The 18,828-nt window shown below is 38.6% G+C and overlaps 1 non-coding gene across 1 annotated transcript; it reads right to left on the minus strand.

Annotated features, from left to right (window-relative positions):
• Positions 1 to 16,769: 16,769 nt before the first annotated feature.
• On the minus strand, positions 16,770 to 16,877 carry LOC112739018 (small nucleolar RNA R71). The gene has a single exon (XR_003169960.1). It is a non-coding gene; the product is annotated as a small nucleolar RNA R71 (small nucleolar RNA).
• Positions 16,878 to 18,828: the final 1,951 nt, after the last annotated feature.

Genomic DNA, 18,828 nt, shown 5'->3' on the forward strand with positions numbered 1-18,828 from the left:
AATGGAAAATTGATTCAAGAGGCAAGCCGGTTCAATTGAGAAGGCATGACCTTAAGCCTGTGGCTAGAGGATGGTTGGAGTTCATCCAACGCTCTATCATTCCTACTAGCAACCAATCCGAAGTAACTGTGGATCGAGCCATCATGATCCATAGTATCATGATTGGGGAGGAAGTGGAAGTTCATGAGATTATACCTCAAGAACTCTACAAGGTGGCTGACAAGTCCTCCACTTTGGCAAGGTTAGCCTTTCCTCACCTCATTTGCCACCTCTGCAATTCGGCTGGAATTGACATAGAGGGAGACATCCTCATTGATGAGGACAAGCCCATCACTAAGAAAAGGATGGAGCAAATAAGAGAGCCCACTCATGGACCTCAACAAGAGCATGAGGAAATTCTTCATCATGAAATCCCTGAGATGCCTCAAGGGATGCACTTTCCTCCACAAAACTATTGGGAGCAAATCAGCACCTCCCTAGGAGAATTAAGTTCCAACATGGGACAACTAAGGATAGAGCACCAAGAGCACTCCATCATTCTCCATGAGATTAGAGAAGATCAAAGAGCTATGAGGGAGAAGCAACAAAGGCAAGGAAGAGACATAGAGGAGCTCAAGAACACCATTGGTTCTTCAAGAGGAAGAAGGCGCCACCCTCACTAAGGTAGACCCGTTCCTTAATCTCCTTGTCTATTTATTTTTCTGTTTTTGTTCTCTATGCTTTATTTTTATCTATGTTTGTGTCTTATTACATGATCATTAGTGTCTAGTGTCTATGCCTTAAAGCTATGAGTGTCTTATGAATCCATCACCTTTCTTAAATGAAAAATGTTCTAAAAACAAAAGAACAAGAAGTACATGATTTCGAATTCATCCTTGAGCTTAGTTTAATTATTTTGATGTGGTGGCAACACTTTTTGTTTTCTGAATGAATGCTTGAACAGTGCATATTTTTTGAATTTGTTGTTTATGAATGTTAAAATTGTTGGCTCTTGAAAGAATGATGAAAAAGGAGAAATATTATTGATAATCTGAAAAATCATAAAATTGATTCTTGAAGCAAGAAAAAGCAGTGAAAAAGCAAGGCTTGTGAAAAAAAATATTAAAAAACTGGCGAAAAAAAAGAGAGAAAGAAAAAAAAAGCAAGCAGAAAAAGCTAATAGCTCTTTAAACCAAAAGGCAAGAGCAAAAAGCCAATAACCCTTTAAACCAAAAGGTAAGGGTAAAAATGATCAAAGGCTTTGTGCATCAGTGGATAGGAGGGCCCAAAGGAATAAAATCCTGGACTAAGCGGCTAAACCAAGCTGTCCCTAACCATGTGCTTGTGGCGTGAAGGTGTCAAGTGAAAAGCCTGAGATTGAGCAGTTAAAGTCGAGGTCCAAAGTAAAAAAAAAAGAGTGTGTTTAAGAACCCTGGACACCTCTAATTGGGGACTTTAGGAAAGCTGAGTCACAATCTGAAAAGGTTCACCCAGTTATGTGTCTGTAGCATTTATGTATCCGGTTGTAATACTGAAAAACAAAGTGTTTAGGGCCACGGCCAAGACTCATAAAGTAGCTGTGTTCAAGAATCAACATACTGAACTAGGAGAATTAATAACACTATCTGAATTCTAAGTTCTTATAGATGCCAATCATTCTGAACTTCAAAGGATAAAGTGAGATGCCAAAACTGTTCAGAGGCAAAAAGCTACTAGTCCCGCTCATCTAATTGGAGCTAAGTTTCATTGTATTTTGGAATTTATAGTATATTCTCTTCTTTTTATCCTATTTGATTTTCAGTTGCTTAGGGACAAGCAACAATTTAAGTTTGGTGTTGTGATGAGCGGATAATTTATACGCTTTTTGGCATTGTTTTTACATAGTTTTTAGTATGATTTAGTTAGTTTTTAGTATATTTTTATTAGTTTTTAAATAAAAATTATATTTCTGGACTTTACCATGAGTTTGTGTGTTTTTCTGTGATTTCAGGTATTTTCTGGCTGAAATTGAGGGACTTGAGCAAAAATCTGATTCAGAGGCTGAAGAAGGACTGCAGATGCTGTTGGATTCTGACCTCCCTGCACTCAAAATGGATTTTCTAGAGCTACAGAGACCCAATTGGCACGCTCTCAAATGCGTTAGAAACTAGACATCCAGGGCTTTCTAGAAATATATAATAATCCATACTTTTCCCGAGTTTTGATGCCACAAACCGGCGTTCAAACGCCAACTTCCTGCCCTATTCTGGAGTTAAACGCCAGAAACAGGTTGCAAATCAGAGTTAAACGCCAGAAACAGGCTACAACCTGGCGTTTAACTCCAAAAAGAGTCTCTACACATGAAAGCTCAATGCTCAGCCCAAGCGCACACCAAGTGGGCCCCGGAAGTGGATTTCTGCATCATTTACTCATTTCTATAAACCCTAGTTACTAGTTTAGTATAAAAACTACTTTTAGTAATTTATTTTACATCTCTGGAACACATTATGTAACTTTTACATTCTAAGACCTCCATGGGAGGCTGGCCACTCGGCCATGTCTACCCTATTTTCACTTATGTATTTTCAACGGTGGAGTATCTACACCCCATAGATTAAGGTGTGGAGCTGTGCTGTTCCTCATGAATTAATGCAAAGTACTATTGTTTTTCTATTCAACTCTAGCCTATTTCTTCTCTAAGATATTCATTCGCACATAAGAACATGATGAATGTGATGATTATGTGACCCTCATCACTATTCTCACCTATAAACGCGTGCCTGGCAACCACTTCAGTTCTACATGCAAACAAGCTTGAATGTGTATCTCTTGGGTTTCTAATCTAAGATTAAAACCTTCGTGGTATAGGCTAGAATTATTGGCAGCCATTCCTGAGATCCGGAAAGTCTAAACCTTGTCTGTGGTATTTCGAATAGGATCTGGGAAGGGATGACTGTGACGAGCTTCAAACTCACGAGTGTTAGGTGTAGTGACAGACGCAAAAGGATCAATGGATCCTATTCCAACATGATCGAGAACCGACAGATGATTAGCCATGCGGTGACAGTGTATTTGGACCATTTTCACTGAGAGGACGGACAGTAGCCATTGACAACGGTGATCCCCCAACATACAACTTGCCATGGAAAGGAGTATGAATGATTGAATGAAGACAGTAGGAAAGCAGAGATTCAGAAGCAACAAGCATCTCCATACGCTTATCTGAAATTCTCACCAATGAATTACATAAGTATTTCTATCTTATTTTATGTTTTAATTATATTTCAATTATCAAAACCTCATCACCATTTGAATCTGCCTGACTAAGATTTACAAGACGACCATAGCTTGCTTCAAGCAAACAATCTCCGTGGGATCGACCCTTACTCACGTAAGGTTTATTACTTGGACGACCCAGTGCACTTGCTGATTAGTTTTGCAAAGTTGTGAAGAAGAATTGAGATTATGATAGTGCGTACCAAGTTTTTGGCGCCATTGAGATCACAATTTCATGCACCAGGAAGCCGGTTCAACTAAGAAGGCTTGACCTCAAGCCAGAGGCTAGAGGATGGTTGGAGTTCATCCAACGCTCAATCATTCCCACTAGCAACCGATCTGAAGTTACTATAGACCGGGCTATCATGATCCATAGCATCATGATTAGAGAGGAAGTAGAAGTTCATGAGGTTATATCCCTAGAACTCTACAAGGTGGCGAACAAGTCCTCTACTTTGGCAAGGTTAGCCTTCCCTCATCTCATTTGTCACCTCTGCAATTCAGCTGGAATTGACATAGAGGAAGACATCCTCATTGATGAGGACAAGCCCATCACTAAGAAAATGATGGAGCAAACAAGAGAGCCCACTCATGAACCTCACCAAAAGCATGAGGAAATTCCTCATCATGAGATTCCTGAGATGCCTCAAGGGATGCATTTTCCTCCACAAAATTATTGGGAGCAAATCAACACCTCCCTAGGAGAATTAAGTTCCAATATGGGACAACTAAGGGTGGAGCACCAAGAGCATTCCATCCTCCTCCATGAAATTAGAGAAGACCAAAGAGTCATGAGGGAGGAGCAACAAAGGCAAGGAAGAGACATTGAGGAGCTCAAGCACTCCATAAGATCTTCAAGAGGAAGAATAAGCCGCCATCACTAAGGTGGACCCGTTCTTTAATTTTCTTGTTCTTATTATTCTATTTTTCGAAAATTATGCTTTATGTTTTATTTATGTTTGTATCTTATTACATGATCACTAGTGTTTAAATGTCTATGCCTTAAAGTTATGAATGTCCTATGAATCCATCACCTTTCTTAAAATGAAAAATGATCTAAAAACAAAAGAACAAGAAGTACATGATTTCGAATTCATCCTTGAAACTAGTTTAATTATTTTGATGTGGTGGCAATACTTTTGTTTTCTGAATGAATGCTTGAACAATGCATATTTTTTATATTGTTGTTTATGAATGTTAAAACTGTTGGCTCTTGAAAGAATAATGAAAAAGGAGAAATGTTATTGATGATCTGAAAAATCATAAAATTGATTCTTGAAGCAAGAAAAAGCAGTGAATAGAGAAAAAAAATTATATGCGAAAAAAAAAAATATATATATATATATAGAAAAAGAAAAAGCAAGTAGAAAAAGCCAATAACCCTTTAAACCAAAAGGCAAGGGTAAAAAGGATCCAAGGCTTTGAGCACTAATGGATAGGAGGGCCCACAGGAATAAAATCCTGGCCTAAGCGGCTAAACCAAGCTATCCGTAACCATGTGCTTGTGGCGTGAAGGTGTCAAGCCAAAAGCTTGAGAATGAGCGGTTAAAGTCGAGTTCCAAAGCAAAAAGAGTGTGCTTAAGAACCCTGGACACCTCAAATTGGGGACTCTAGCAAAGCTGAGTCACAGTCTAAAAGAGTTCACCCAGTTATGTGTCTGTGGCATTTATGTATCCGGTGGTAATACTGGAAAACAAAGTGCTTAGGGCCACGGCCAAGACTCATAAAGTAGCTGTGTTCAAGAATTAACATATTGAACTAGGGGAATCAATAACACTATCTAAATTCTGAGTTCCTATAGATGCCAATCATTCTAAACTTCAAAGGATAAAGTGAGATGCCAAAACTGTTCAGAGGCAAAAAGCTACTAGTCCCGCTCATCTAATTGGAGCTAAGTTTCATTGATATTTTGGAATTTATAGTATATTCTCTTCTTTTTATCCTATTTGATTTTCAGTTGCTTGGGGACAAGCAACAATTTAAGCTTGGTGTTGTGATGAGCGGATAATTTATACGCTTTTTGGCATTGTTTTTAGGTAGTTTTTAATATGTTTTAGTTACTTTTTATTGTATTTTTATTAGTTTTTATTCAAAATCACATTTCTGGACTTTACTATGAGTTTGTGTATTTTTTTGTGATTTCAGGTATTTTCTGGCTGAAATTGAGGGACCTGAGCAAAAATCTGATTCAGAGGCTGAAAAAGGACTGCAGATGCTGTTGGATTCTGACCTCCCTGCACTCGAAGTGGATTTTCTGGAGCTACAGAAGCCCAATTGGCGCGCTCTCAATTGCATTGGAAAGTAAACATTCTGGGATTTCCAGCAATAGATAATAGTTTATACTTTACCCAAGATTTGATAGCCCAAACCGGCGTTCCAAGTCAGTATAAAAATTCTGGCGTCAAAACGCCAGAACTGGCATAAAAGCGGGAGTTAAACACCCAAACTGGCACCAAAGCTGGCATTTAACTCCAAGAAAAGTCTCTACATGTGAAAGCTTCAATGCTCAGCCCAAGCACACACCAAGTGGGACCGAAAGTGGATTTCTGCGTCATTTACTTATTTCTGTAAACCCTAGGTCACTAGTTCTTTATAAATAGGACTTTTTGCTATTGTATTTTCATCTAGGAATCTTTAGTTCATCTTTTGATCTCTTGATCACGTTTTGGGGGCTGGCCATTCGGCCATGCCTGAACCTTCATTACTTTTGTATTTTCAACGGTGGAGTTTCTACACACCATAGATTAAGGTGTGGAGCTTTGCTGTTCCTCATGAATTAATGCAAAGTACTATTATTTTTCTATTCAACTCAAGCATATTTCTTCTCCAAGATATTCATTCGCACTCAAGAACATGATGAATATGATGATTATGTGACACTCATCACCATTCTCACCTATGAACGCGTGCCTGACAACCACTTTCGTTCTACATGCAAACAAGCTTGAATGTGTATCTCTGGGTTTCTAATCTAAGATTAAAAACTTTGTGGTATAGGCTAGAATTATTGGCGGCCATTCCTGAGATACGGAAAGTCTAAACCTTGTCTGTGGTATTCCGAGTAGGATCTGGGAAGAGATGACTGTGACGAGCTTCAAACTCGCGAGTGTTGGGCATAGTGACAAACGCAAAAAGGATCAATGGATCATATTCCAACATGATCGAGAACCAACAGCTGATTAGCCGTGCGGTGACAGCGTATTTGGACCATTTTCACTGAGAGGACGGGAGGTAGCCATTGACAACAGTGATACCCAACATAAAGCTTGCCATAGAAAGGAGTATGAATGATTGGATGAAGGCAATAGGAAAGCAGAGGTTCAGAAGGAACAAAGCATCTTCATACGCTTATCTGAAATCCTACCAATGAATTACATAAGTATTTCTATCTTATTTTCTGTTTTAATTATATTTTAATTATCTTAAACTTCGTAACCATTTGAATCTGCCTGACTGATATTTACAAGACGACCATAGCTTGCTTCAAGCCGACAATCTCCGTGGGATCGACCCTTACTCACGTAAGGTTTATTACTTGGATGACCAAGTGCACTTGCTGGTTAGTTGTGCAGAGTTGTGACAAAGAGTTGAGATTATAATTGTGCGTACCAAGTTGTTGGCGCCATTGAGATCACAATTTCGTGCACCACTGGTATGCAAGATTCAATAAGGTTCCACGCTTCAATCCGAAGTGTAAGGATTGGTTTCGAGTTCGATTGAATGGGTCTCGGAGAATGTTTGGCCATCTTGGTGAGAATGCAACTTCCAAACCGCCCGGCTGGAAAAATATAAATCAAGACAAAGGCGGATATAAGAGCAAGGTTTGGGATTCTGGAATCTATGCTGACATTCAACATCCCGGGAACCTGAGAACCTGTTTGAATTTACTCAAAGGCTTTACATGCCTAGTTTGGGACTCTGGAGGCTGTTGGCATTCCAAACATTGGTGGAAATTTTTGGATGAATTCAAGCACAAGCCACCATAACAAAGGACTCCCCAAATGTCCAACTTAAGGACTCTAACTAAAAGTGCTAGGTGGGAGACAACCCACCATGGTATGATCGTTCCTTTTTCAATTTCAATTTTATTTCGTTTTGTTTGTTTTTAAATTTTATTTTATTCTATTTTCATTGAACCTGGAATTATTCATATCACCCATATTAGCACTGCATATTGCATACTGCATAAATGCATAAAAAATCACCCCCACGCGAGCGCGCAGGCCACGCGTGGGCGTCGAATGGAAATCAGCGTAAAGATTCAACGCCCAGAAAGTTGGGCTGGAATCGTGCGGCTGGTGTGCGTTTAGCACAAATCGGCCCATGTGTTCGCGTCCCTGACGCAAACACGTCACTGCACTACGCACATCCCACGCGAAAGCGTGAGCGACGCGTACGCGTCGCATGGATTTTATGGACCCTTTTGGAAATAGAGAGTTGCGCCAAAACGATGCTGGAACTGTGCGTTTAGCACAATTTTCAGCGACACGTTCGCGTGCTCCACGCGTACGCATCTCTTACCTTTTACCTAATTCACGCGATCGCGTCAATGATGCGTTCGTGTCAACACCCTTTTCGCCTAAATCACGCGATCGCGTGCTCCACACATTCACGTGGATTCAAAAACACTAACCCCAACCCACGCGAAACCCTACCATTCCGCGTCAACCAACCCCCCCCCCTCCACCCCCTTTGCAACCTCTCTTCTCCCATCCCCCAACCACCACCACTCCTAGCCGCCCATCCCGACCGCCACACTACACCGCCGACGTCCCCCCCCCCCTTCTTCTTCTCCTCCCTCCCCTTCTTCCCTTCCCCTTCTCCCCCTTCCTCCTCCCTCCACAACCACCAAACCCCACTACCGCTGCCCCATCACCGAGCCACAACCACCGCGCCACCACTAGCCACCACAACACAACCCTCACCCCCTTCTCTCTTCCCCCCCTCAACCTTAACCACCCACAACCACCAAACCGCCCCTGCCTCCACCCCGGACCACCGCCGCGCCGCCACCCATCGCCGCTGCGTCACCACCATACCACCACCGTATCACTTAGCCTACTTTCTGTTTCTACACACCAGGTTCTGCCAAACACCGATTTCATTTTCTAATTAGTTAATTAGTTGCATATTTTACAGTTTTTGTTCGAAATAGGATAGGTAGAGATGCATGATTGTAGTGGATTTTAGGTGGTTAGGTAGCTAGGATGTGGTTAGTGGATTTAGGCCTGATAATTGCACCGTTCGTGCTAACTGTTCTTATCTAATTCACAATTTTGAATTTGATGTAATGATGTTCTGTTCATATGTTGTTCTTCATATTTGATGTTGCTGTTGAAATGTTCTTTAATATTCTTGCTATTTGTTAATCTTTCCAGCACTATTTAATTTCATATGAACTGATTTTTCCTGCTGTTTACTACCCGGGAACATCCAATTTTAGCCGGAATGCTGCCTAAATTTTTTGCAAATTTATGGTTCAATCTATCCTCATTCATGTATTGGTTTGAAATTCAGTGTTTTGCATTACTTGGCTACAACCAAACCAATTCACGAATGCACGGGCTAGCATTCTTATTCCTCTTGGTTCCCTGAGTAATGAATTGCTTATTGATGAATTCATTTTCATTTTAAACTTACTTTATCTATAGGCATTATCATCAATAAACTGCAATCCTTGCTTGAATATGAGTTAATTGTTCTTCAAGTTTGTGAATTTCTTGGTAACTAGGAAAACCATTCTCATGCCACTCACCTTAACTTCCTTTTTAACTCCTAACCAGCTTCACTTTCTAACTTCTTTTTTGGTTTTTACCTAACTACTTTAACTTTCTAACTCAAGGCATGATTACTGTTTTTCCTAATTAACTTGAATTTCATTTCTATTATATTTTGGATTGTGATTTTTACTCTCAGACTTTTAACCCAAATTCAATCCAAAATGTACCTATATTTACCTCATCTCATGCTTCTATTGCTCTTTTTGCCTTTATGCTTACATTGACAAAATCCTACTTGCCTACTTATTTTCCTGCTTTAGTTATTCAATTATATCCTGCTACTTCTGCTTTTTCAGGATGTCTGATCCCAAAAGTAAGCGAAAAGGCAAGGCCACTACAGGCAGACGATTCCTGGCGGGAAAAGAACTTTACTCCGCAGGAAAAGACCGACCAGCTCCTCACTGCCACAGATCAAGTCAAATTCACAAACAGATACTGTGAGCTAAAGTACCCAGTGTTTGCCACTGTCAGGAACCTCTACCTGGAGAGAACTCTTAAAATTCAAGAAGAACTCACCTAGTACACTTCTGAACAGATAAAACAAAGAGGCTGGTTCTTCATGGAAAGGAACTTGACAGAGGTCAACGCATCCTGGGTCAGAGAATTTTACTGTAACTATTTCAAGACCTCCCTGGATGCAGTGCACCTCAGAGGAAAATAGATTTTAGTCACTGAGGAAGCTATTGAGGATATCCTCCGGCTTCAGCCTATGCCAGATCAGCCTGACGGTTACCGAAAGGCTTACGAGGATATGAGATACATGAGATTTGACTGGAATGCAGTCAAGCAGAGAATAGCCCTTGATCCTACTGCCCCATGGGTCATGGGAATACAGCCAGCTGACCCCGAGATTCTTCTACAGTCAGCGCCCCCACTGCATCAGTCAGACCCTCCGACACTTATCCAGACTGCAGATCCTCAGCCTACTGCAGAGACACCAGCAGCCCATCCTTCCGAAGATGACACTTCTCACACCCAGCTTGACTGAACATCGAGGACGATGTTATTATTTAAGTGTGGGGAGGTCGCCATCTCTGGCGTACTTTATTTTGGTGAACCACGCTTTTCAGACTCTTTTTTATCCTATTTTGTTTATTTTTCTGTATTTTTATTTTTATTTTTATTTTTATTTTTATTTTTATTTTACCTTATCTTATTTATCTTTCAGTACTTGCACATTTTGCTGTATTTTCACTTTATTTCTACATTTTGCACTTTAGTTATATATTTATCTTAGATATTTAGTTTAGTCTAGTTGCAATTTTAGCTTATTAAGTTGTGATATAGAATATATAGATTAATTAGTTTAGTTTACCCTTTTAGCATACGATAACTTGGATTAATTAGAAATAAAAAGAGTAAACTAAAGACTTTAGTATAACAGAATCACAACAATCCACACACTGTATATATATATAGCAATAAATGATTGGTTAATTTACACAACATTTTTCAAGGAAGAACACTAAGATTTTAAGAGTCACCCTAAGATTCACATTGAGAATAATGGGAACCTTTGAATTCTACTTGCATGACATACATAACTGATATATGGTTTTTGAGCCAAAGAACACACAACCTGTGAGTTTTTGAGCTTATTTGTATAGTTACATTATTTAACCATAATTATTTCATTCTTGTGTGTTCGCCCTTCTTTTTTATTCTGGTGATCTTTACTTTGTTTCAGTCTATATGTCCAATATAGAATATAGATACATATCAAGAGATGATTGAGGCCATCATTTAAATTTTTCCTCACTTATCCCAAATAAGCTTACCTTTTACATCACCCTTGTTAGCCCCCTTGAGCTTTTAATCCCCTCTTGTTCTATAACCACATTACTAGTCTTAAGCAGAAAAAAAATTAAAAATCCCAAGTTGAATTCTTGGTTAGCTTAAGATAGAGGTTGTGTATCCACAAAGTGTGGGAAAACATGGGAACACGGGTTGATAGGAAAGGATTAATTCAATAAGATAATAAGGATTTTGGGAGCATGCTCATGTGAAATCAAATTAAACCAAAACACCATGTGCATTGAGAATGTCATGTTTAAAAAAAATTCCTTTTAGTTGAATAAGTAAATAAGGGGACAAAATTACCCTAATAATAAGTTTAATGAAGAAATCAGTGCACATGAGGTAAGAATCAAGATGAAATTGGTACATGAGTATGTATTAAGAAAGAGAAAAATTGGGAACCCCAAGGAAGTTATAAATTATATAGAATATGTATATGTTAGGTGAGACCTTAGACTAATTAAGGATTCAACTTATAGCTCACTTAACCTTATATATATATACCCCTACCTTTACCTTGGCCCCATTACAACCTTGAGAAAGACCTCATGATTTTTGTATGTCTGTATTCAATATTTGTTGATTGGTTAGATGAAGAACAAAGTTTTAGAAAGCATGAATAGAAAAGAATAGAGTGATTAATCCCAAACACTGAGTGACTAGAGAGCAAACACAAATCCAATGAGGGTTCAATAGCTCATCACCATATATCTCTGCTTAATTGTTAATTGTCTTGCAAGTTTATGAAATATTTTAACCCAACTCAATTGTGAAAGTACTTTAACATGATCTAGGTTTGGCTATGCATATGATTCCTTAAAAATATGAAACAAATTAACCACATGTAAGCTCTATATATATAGGTGGGTGATAATTAAAATTGCATGATTCATGTAGGTAGTTTACATTTAGAATAGATTGCATTGCATGAAATTCCACCATTCTAACTTTACCCTTTCTCTTGGATTTAGCATGAGGACATGCTATTGTTTAAGTGTGGGGAGGTTGATAAACCCATATTTTATGATGTATTTTGTGCTCAATTTAAGTGATTTATTCAATTCTTCACCCACTTATTCATGTAAATTGCATGGTTTTACTTTTCCTTCTTTATTTTATGATATATGTGAAAAACATGTTTCCTATGCTTTAAAAATATTAATTTTAATTACCCTTTACTATCATTCGATGCCGTGATTTGTGTGTTAAGTATTTTCAGGTCTCATAGGACAGGAATGGCTTAAGGGACAGAAAGAAAACATACAAAAATGGAAGGAAAGCACAAAAATGGAGTTTTGAAGAAAAGGCAGCGACGCGAACGCGTGGATGACGCGAACGCGTGCCTAGCGCAAAAATGCAGCGACGCGAACGCGTAGACAACGCGGACGCGCGCCTTGAGCAGAACGCAATTGGTCACGCGTATGTGTGACAAGGAAAACTCCCAGATGACGCGAACGCGTGACCCACGCGAATGCGTGACAGATGCCACGTACAAAAATCTGCAGAAAATGCCCCCAGCGATTTCTGGACCCTTTTTCGGCCCAAATCCAAACCAGAAACACAAAATATAAGCCAGAGAATGGAGGAGTCAAAGGACACACATAGAACAACATTCAAATACATAATTTTAGGATTAGATGTAGTTTTAGAGAGAGAGGTTCTCTCCTCTCTCTTAGGATTTAGGATTAGGATTCCTCTTAAAGGTTAGGTTTATTTCTCTTCAATCACAGGTTCAATATTCCTTTAAATTTATTTTCTACTTTCATTTATTCCATTACTTTAATTGTCATTTATCTTTTCATTATTGATTTACAAACTTTTCATGTTAAGATTTGAATATTCTATTTAATATTATTTGAGGTATTTCAGACTTATGATTGCTTTCTTTAATTTATGTATCCAAATTATTTTTATTCAAGTAGATTTTCTTCCCTTTTGGTTTTGGTTGAGTAATTAGCAACACTTGAGTTATCAAACTCAGCTGTTGATTGAAATTGGAATTATTTGCTGGTTAATTTGTACTCCAATAACTCTAGTCTTTCCATAGGAGTTGACTAGGATCTGAGGATCAAATTAATTTGTCCACTTGACTTTCCTTTGTTTAGCAAGGGTTAATTAAAAGTGGGAGCAGAATCCAATTCTCTTCACACCTGATAAGGATAACTAGGATAGGACGTCCAGTTCTTATACCTTGCCAAGAGTTTTATTATTTATTTAAATTAATTCCTTACAATTTACTTTCTTGCCATTTACTATTCTTGCTTTTTATCTTATACATAAAAAAAACCCAAAAATATATAATTTTCATTACCAATAATAAATCATACTTCCCTGCAATTCCTTAAGAAGACGACCCGAGGTTTAAATACTTCAGTTATTTACTTTTATTGGGTTTTGTTACTTGTGACAACCAAACTTTTGTAAGAAAGGAATTCTTGTCGGTCTAGAAGCTATACTTACAACGCGAATTTATTTGTGAAAATTTTAGATCGCGCGAGAGTTTCGTTCCTCATTGAGCTGGTAGGACTCTTACTCACATAGCGTACCTCGGCTGCTAGGGGTAGAATCTCCTTAGGTTAGCCGTGTTCCATGTCCTAGGTATCTCTTTGCCGTCCAGCCGTTCTAATTTATACACGCCGCTGCCGAGCACTTCTTTTACCCTATAAGGGCCCTCCCAGTTTGCCGCCAGCTTTCCTTGCCCTGTCGTCGGTGGCCCGATATCGTTGCGTCTTAAGACCAGGTCGTCCCATTTGAACTCTCTTTTGAGCACTTTGGCATTGTAGCATGGTGCGCGGAATCGTGATCTCAACACTTTTCTCACAACTCCGTGCAGCTGACCAGCAAGTGCACTGGGTCGTCCAAGTAATAAACCTTACGTGAGTAAGGGTCGACCCCACGGAGATTGTCGGCTTGAAGCAAGCTATGGTCATCCTTGTAAATCTCAGTCAGGCAGATTCAAATGGTTATGAGGTTTTGACAATTAAAATATAAATAAAATATAAAATAAGATAAAGTTACTTATGTAATTCACTAGTGGAAATTTCAGATAAGTGTATGGAGATGCTTTGTTGCTTCTGAACCTCTGCTTTCCTATTGCCTTCTTCCAACCATGCGTTACCTCCTTCCATGGCAAGTTGTATGATCCTCTCGGATGAAAACAAAACCATATGCGCTGTCACCGCACGGCTAATCATCTGTCGGTTCCCGCTAACGTCGGAATAGGACTGATGAGCGGATAATTTATACGCTTTTTTGCATTGTTTTTAGTATGTTTTTAGTATGTTTTAGTTAGTTTTTATTATGTTTTTATTAGTTTTTATTTAAAAATCACTTTTATGGACTTTACTATGAGTTTGTGTGTTTTTCTGTGATTTCAGGTATTTTCTGGCTAAAATTGAGGGACCTGAGCAAAAATCTGATTCAGAGGCTGAAAAAGGACTGCAGATGCTGTTGGATTCTGACCTCTCTGCATTTGAAGTGAATTTTTTTGAAGCTACAGAAGCCCAATTGGCGCTCTCTTAATTGCGTTGGAAAGTAGACATCCTGGGCTTTCCAGCAATATATAATAGTCTATACTTTGCCCAAGATTTGATGGCCCAAACAGGCGTTCCAAGTCAGCTCAAGAATTCTAGCGTTTAACGCCAGAACTGGCACAATTTCGTGCACCAAATTTTTGGTGCCGTTGCCGGGGATTGTTCGAGTTTGGACAACTTACGGTTCATCTTGTTGCTTAGATTAGGCAATTTTACTTTTTATTTTCGAAATTATACAAAAAAAAATTCTATTTTGTTCTTCAGAGTTTTTAAGAATGAATTCTAGAGTTTCATGATGATCTGTTGAAGTCTGGCTGGCTGTGAAGCCATGTCTAATCTTATTGGACCGAGGTTTCAACTTATCATCACAAGATCTTGTTGATTTCTATCAATTTTGCTGTTGTTAGCAATGATCTGCTAAAGCTTGGCTGGCCATTGGCCATGTCTAGTGTTTTGGACCAGAGCTTTCATTGAAAGCTTGGCTGGCTAGTAGGCCATGTCTAATTCCTAGACTGGAGTCTTAGACTAGCATTGCGATGATTCCTGGAACTCTTATTAAAAATTTTGAACCCCTTTATTTTCTTTACCACTCAATTTTCGAAAAATCACAAAAAAATTATAAAACCATAAAAATAAAAAATATTTTATGTTTCTTGTTTGAGTCTAGTGTCTAATTTTAAGTTTGGTGTCAATCGCATGTCTTTATTCTTCTAATTTTCGAAAATTTCATGCATTATGTTCTTCATTGATCTTCGAGTTGTTCTTGATGATTTCAGTGCTCTGATCTTTAATTTCTCTTATTTTGTGTCTTTTGTTGTTTCTTATATGCATTTTCAAATTGCTATAGTCCTTAGTATACAAACTTCTAAGTTTGGTGTCTTGCATGCATTATTTATTTGATCTTAGTTGCATTCTTTTTATTATTGTTTCTCATTATTTAAAAAAATTCAAAAAAAAATTTTAAATTGTGTCTTTTCAAGTCAATAACATAGAGAATTGAAGATTCAGAACATTTAGCAGAGGAATTACACAGAAAAAGCTGGGCGTTTAAAACGCCCAATGAAGAAGGAAAACTGGCGTTTAAACGCCAGTCAGGGTACCTGGCTGGGCGTTTAACGCCCAAAAAGGTAGCATTTTGGGCGTTAAACGCCAGAATGGATGCCATTCTGGGCGTTTAACGCCAGGATGACACTAGAGGGAAGATTTTGTTTTTAATTCAAATCTTTTTCAAATTTTCATAATTTTTCAAAATCAAATCTTTTTCAAATCATATCTTTTCAATCATATCTTTTCAAAATCAATTTCTTTTCAATTTTTTTATTTATTACTATTTTCGAAAATCCTTGCTATAATTAATAATTTAATTCAAAATTTTCTAGTTGTTACTTGCCTATTAAGAAAGGATCAAAAGTTTTAATTCTAGAATCATATCTTCTAATTTCTTGTTAGTTAAGTAATCAACTTTAATTTTAAAACTTTCTCTTTTTAATTTGATCTTCAATCATATCTTCTCAATCATATCTTTTCAATCACATCTCTTTCAAAATTAATTTTCAATCATATCTTTTTAATTTCTAATTTCAAAATCTTTTTCAAAATCACTTAATTTCTTTTCCAATCTTTTCGAAATTCTCAATCAAATTTTCAAATTTCTTTTTATTATCTCAAAAATTTTTAATTTAATTTTCAAAAATTCTTCCCCTCTTCTCACATCCTTCTATTTAAGGGACTAACACTCCTCCTCAAGGTGCAATTTGAACTATATCCCTCTTGATAAGTTCGAATTCTCCTCTCTCTACCTCCTCCTTCTATTCTTCTTTTCCTCTGACACCTCAAGGAATCTCTTTACTGTGACATAGAGGATTCCATACTTTCATCTTCTCTCTTTCATATGAGCAGGAGTAAGGACAAAGACATTCTGGTTGAGGCTGATCATAAACTTGAAAGGACCTTGAAGAGAAAGCTGAGAGAAGCTAAAGTACAACTCTCTGTAGAGGACCTAACAGAGCTTTTCAAACAAGAAGAAGCCATGGCAGCCGAAAACACCAACAATGCAAGGAAGGTGGTTGGTGACTTTACTGCACCTACTCCTGACTTCTATGGGAGAAGCATCTCTATCCCTGCCATTGAAGAAAATAATTTTGAGCTTAAGCCTCAATTAGTTTCTCTAATGCAACAGAATTGCAAGTTTCATGGACTTCCATTGGAAGATCCTCATCAGTTCTTAGCTGAATTCTTGCAAATCTATGACACTGTCAAGACTAATGGGGTTGATCCCGAGGTCTACAAGCTTATGCTTCTTCCCTTTGCTGTAAGAGACAGAGCTAGGACATGGTTGGACTCACAACCTAAAGAAAGCCTGAACTCTTGGGAAAAGCTAGTTAATGCCTTCTTGGCAAAGTTCTTTCCACCTCAAAAATTGAGTAAGCTTAGAGTGGAAGTCCAAATCTTCAGACAAAAGGAAGGTGAATTCCTCTATGAAGCTTGGGAAAGATACAAGCAATTGATCAGAAGGTGCCCTTCTGACATGCTTTCAGAATAGAGCATCATAGGTATATTCTATGATGGTTTGTCTGAACTATCCAAGATGTCATTGGATAGCTCTGCTGGAGGATCTCTTCATCTGAAGAAGACGCCTGCAGAAGCTCAGGAACTCATTGAAATGGTTGCAAATAACCAATTCATGTACACTTCTGAAAGGAATCCTGTGAATAATGGGACAAATCAGAAGAAAGAAATTCTTGAAATTGATACTCTGAATGCCATATTAGCTCAGAACAAAATATTGACTCAACAAGTCAATATGATTTCTCAGAGTCTGTCTGGAATGCAAGCACCAACAGGCAGTACCAAAGAAGCTTCATCTAAAGAAGAAGCTTATTATCCTGAGAACCCAGCAATGGAAGAGGTGAATTACATGGGAGAACCCTATGGAAACACCTATAATCCTTCATAGAGAAATCATCTAAATCTCTCATGGAAGGACCAACAGAGGCCTCAACAAGGCTTCAATAACAATAATGGTGGAAGAAACAGGTTTAGCAATAGCAGGCCTTTTCCATCATCTTCTCAGCAACAGATAGAGGATTCTAAGCAGAGCCACTCTGACTTAGCAACTATAGTCTCTGATCTAATTAAAACCACTCAAAGTTTCATGACTGAAACAAGGTCCTCTATTAGAAATTTGGAGGCACAAGTGGGTCAGCTGAGTAAGAAAGTTACTGAACTCCCTCCTAGTACTCTCCCAAGCAATACAGAAGAGAATCCAAAGAGAGAATGCAAGGCCATAAACACATCTCACATGACCAAACCTGGAGAGGAGGAAGAGGCAGTGATTTCCACTGAGAAAGACCTCAATGGACGTCCACTGACCTCCAAGGAGTTCCCTAATGAGGAACCATGGGAATTTGAGGCTCACACTGGGACCATAGAGATTCCATTGAATTTAATTTTGCCATTCATGAGCTCTGAAGAGTATTCTTCCTCTGAAGAGGATGAAGATGTTACTGAAGAGTAAGTTGCTAAGTATCTTGGAGCAATCATGAAGCTAAATGCCAAGTTATTTGGTAATGAGACTTGGGAGGATGAACCCCCCTTGCTCATCAAAGAACTGGATGACTTGACTAGGCAGAGATTACCTCTGAAGAGACAAGATCCTGGAAAGTTCTCAATACATTATGCCATAGGCACCATGACCTTTGAGAAGGCTCTGTGTGACCTAGGGTCAAGCATAAACCTCATGCCTCTCTCTGTAATGGAGAAGCTAGGGATCATTGAGGAGAATTGATCATTCAAGTGAATGAAGACTCCCTTGTGTTTAAAGCTCAAGGATATCCCTCTGTAACCATAGAGAGGAAGCATGAAGAGCTTCTCTCAATACAGAGTCAAACAGAGCCCCCACAGTCAAACTCTAAGTTTGGTGTTGGGAGGTTCTAACATTGCTCTAAACATCTGTGAGGCTCCATGAGAGCCCACTATAAAGCTATTGACATTAAAGAAGCGCCTGTTGGGAGGCAACCTAATCTTTAATTATCTATGTTAAATTTCTCTTTTCTTTTGTTATTTTATGTTTTCTGTAGGTTGATGATCATGTGAAGTCACAAAAACAATTGAAAAAGCAAAAGCAGATTGAAAAACAGAATTAAAAATAGAACACCCTAGAGGAGAAACTTACTGGCATTTAAACGCCAGTAAGGGTAGCAGAGTGGGCGTTAAACGCCCAGTCTGGCACCATTCTGGGCGTTTAACGCCAGAAAAGGGCAAGAAGCTGGCGTTAAACGCCAGAAATGGGCAGCAGCCTGGCGTTTAACGCCAGGATTGGCAGAAAGGGGCATTTTGCATGCCACTTGGTGTAGGGATGAGAAATCCTTGACACCTCAGGATCTGTGGACCCCACAGGATTCCCACCTACCTCACCTCTCTATCTCTTCTTCACCTACTCACCAATCACCTCAATACCTCTTCCCCAAAAACCCCTCACCTAT

This window comes from Arachis hypogaea, chromosome 13 (assembly GCF_003086295.3).
Source record: "Arachis hypogaea cultivar Tifrunner chromosome 13, arahy.Tifrunner.gnm2.J5K5, whole genome shotgun sequence".
Classification (NCBI taxonomy): Eukaryota; Viridiplantae; Streptophyta; class Magnoliopsida; order Fabales; family Fabaceae; genus Arachis; species Arachis hypogaea.